The sequence below is a fragment of the Athene cunicularia genome (genome assembly GCF_003259725.1).
Source record: "Athene cunicularia isolate RWA chromosome 4 unlocalized genomic scaffold, athCun1 chr4_part2, whole genome shotgun sequence".
NCBI lineage: Eukaryota > Metazoa > Chordata > Aves > Strigiformes > Strigidae > Athene > Athene cunicularia.
In genome coordinates, this window is record NW_020799099.1 from 4,022,402 (window position 1) to 4,025,600 (window position 3,199).

At 41.3% G+C, this 3,199-nt stretch overlaps 1 long non-coding RNA gene across 1 annotated transcript; it reads left to right on the top strand.

Moving 5' to 3' along the window:
* Positions 1–239: 239 nt before the first annotated feature.
* LOC113479718 lies at positions 240–2,293 on the top strand. Its single transcript, XR_003398325.1, has 2 exons — positions 240–479; positions 2,118–2,293. It is a non-coding gene; the product is annotated as an uncharacterized LOC113479718 (long non-coding RNA).
* Positions 2,294–3,199: the final 906 nt, after the last annotated feature.

Here is a 3,199-nt window from a genome sequence, read left to right on the forward strand (position 1 = left end):
GCTGCTCCTCCAGCAATTATCTTTCAACTCTGGCTGAACCATGAGAACTGTCAACGCCAGCACGCTGCCAACCAGAGGAAAGGTTGTGGGGTCAGAGCTGAAAACAAGACTCCTCAAGGCTGGAGCGCCAGGAGAACAGTATGGGGTGTTTGTTTATACTGCTGTCTGCTTATAAGGAGAACTCCCAGGGCGCTTGTTTTATGGCTTAGCAGAACTACAAACAGCGTTAAGAGGGAATGAAAAAAAAAAAAAAAAAAAGCGTCCCAGGCATTTGGAATGGTTAACGCCGTTGTAATGTCCAGTCTTTAAGATGTGCGTGCTCCTGCTGCGCCTTGGAAACAGCCATGCTGGTACCATGAGCAGGGCAGTTAGGGCTGTAGACAAAAACGCAGCAAAAGCTTCAAATCTGTCAGAACGTCCTTCTCAGTTACTTTCAATTCTGTCGGAACATCCTTTCCTGTTGTTCTGAGGTGTTACCTGTAAGTAAAAACTCAAGGCCTTTACAACTGGCTTTTACTCTTGTTTGAGTTTAAACAAAATCAATTGCTGTATCTTCCCACCAATGTTAAACCCCAGACACTAACATTTCTCAAACAAAATTGTTGAAATATCTCAGTTATACCATCTTTTAAACCTTCTAATACACTGAAGTTCTAGTGCAAACTAAAAAGTGAGTCACGCTTCAGAAACTTCAAGTTTGTGTGAGTGAGGACAACTGCTGTCTGATTTTTCAGACAGCAGTTTTATATTTTCAGATTAGGATAAATTAATTTCATCACAAATATTTGGTGTAAAAGAATATTGATGAGATTACAAAAAGGCCTTCTTTCTGTAGGGACAAAAGTAAGCAAATAGTTTTCCTAACTGGCACTACATGTGAAGCAGCAACAAGGAACAAAATAATGTAATGCAACTTTTTCTCTAGCCACAAACATGGTAACATTTGGTGTAAGGCTCTCTCTCATTGCAGCTATATGGTTGATTGGGTACTTGCCTTGGAGTTTAACTAGCAGTCTTTAGGTAGAAATTCTGTTTGGGTTTGCTTTTTTTTATTGTTTAAATTCAGTGGTACTATTCATTAGTGAAATTCTTCAGTTACTATCAACAACCTTAAAAGGGTTTGTATTGTTTATGGGAGCCTTCTAAACTATGTTGCTCTCCATCAATTACAAAGTTGTCAATTTGGGTTTATGCTGAGATCTGTGCTTGGGGTTCAAGTGGAAGAGATTCCTGTCCTGGCTCTCGCGATCAACCATCACATGCCTCAATCCATCAAGCTGGTGGCAACACATCCTTTGGCATCACGCCTCGAAACAGAGGTGAGTGACAGTGTTTGTACTGGTGAGGAGTTGCAGTCTTGTTGCTTAGCAAATCACAGCAATTTCTTTTTTGCAAAAGAAGTTTTGTAACAGCTTCACTGAAAGAATATTTTCAAAGGAGTTACATTTTTGACAGTAAACCAGAACAATCAACAGTGCTGTCAGTCATTTCCATTAGGTTCTCTTGCACTTATACACGTTCTGTCAGAAACATTTCCATAAGTGCTGATTATACCTTTATTGCTGGGGAAGGAGGTATGGTGGTTTTTTGCTTCTGATGCTGGTCTTGTTCAAGATTAGTACACGGAGAAGTTGATGGTAAACTTCAGGTGGAGCTGGATGTGATTCCAGGGGAACCAAGGGGGGTGGGGTGGGGGTGTGTGCTGGAAATCATCTATCTCCTTTGATTCATGCCATCTTCTTTGCACAAAGTCTACTCTGCAGCTTTTGTGCAGGCCCATGTGCTAGGAAGGGTAAAGAATTTCACGCACAAATTAAGGAGTCATAAAATCACAGCACTGGAAATCTGAAGCAGGCTACATGGAAAATAAGGTCAATATAATAGGTTAATGATCTGGAAGTTGAGCAGTTGCTACATTTCTGTACCATGAAAGGCAGAGTTACAATTGTAATGAAGTCATAGAAATACTTTGGGTGAAAGAGAAGGAATGAGTGTTTTGCACTGCAGAGTGAATAAATGAGTGAATAAATGACAGACACTTAGGCTAAAGCAGGAGTTGTCAGAAAGAAGAGCCTAATGATCTATTGTGCCCACATAGAAGTGTTTCTTTGTTTGAGGTGAATGCTCTGTAGGCTGAAATGCTTGAATTGGATTATCTTCCTGAACTAAGCCAGGAGGGAAAATCACATTGGAGGACTGGAGAAAAAAAACCAAACTGCATCAGAATCTCAGCATCTTGACAGCAAGCTTCCAGCAGCCATGTTTTATTGCCTAATAAAAATAAATAAAAAAATTGATCTCCTCTTTTCATGGTAGCCTTAACCGTAATGTGCCTTCGCTGGTTAGCTGCAAGCCCTGCTCTCCAGTGCCTCCAGTATACACATCTACACATGCATGCGCAACATGATGTGTACAGTATTTCAGCTTTTGAGATTGTTTGGGAAGAAAAGCTCTGCACAGGTGTAATAATATCATATATAATTTGTTTTTTATGAGAGCCTCTGAGGCTTCAAAACAGGTACAGTTCCACAGGGGTGGGAGGACAGGTAATCACTGCAGGCAGTGCAGCCAGCAGAACTAAAGCATGAGTGGTACAGCTTGTGCACCAGCTTGACGCAGTGAGGTGCGGGGTATTCTGGCCCGGATCCAGAGGAGCACTTAAACAAGCTCTTGATCTGAAGCACAGCCGCAAGCTTATTTGTCCCTTACTTATTAGAAGGAAGGTGTCACAGCTTGCATGGCTAAAGTTTAGGAAAGTAGTTGCCTAATATATATGCTAAAGTAATTTTATTCAAAAAAGGGACCCAGAACTGTCACCAAATCATACAAATACCAGCTTAAAGCAAGTTGGTAATAACTTCTGCTTCATCTACTCGCTGGATGTATGTTTGATCATCTTCCATCATCTAGATTTTGGAGTAAACCCCAAAATATTCTTGCTGTTTCCACCCATACTTAGCCTTCCCATAATCTCCTGGGCTTTATTATTCTTCTGAAAGAAGTTTTCACGCCAAAGACCCCTGCCAAAAGTTCTGATCCTGTAGACAGTGCTGCATTCAGCACTACCCAGCTCTCAGCAGTCCTTCTGGGAAAGTGGGAAGTATTTGCAAGGCTGGATTCTAGACAAGCAATGAAGTTGGGGAAAAGAAATTCCACCTCTTCTTTTTTTGCTGCTACTGCTGCCTGCATTGCTCTGTAG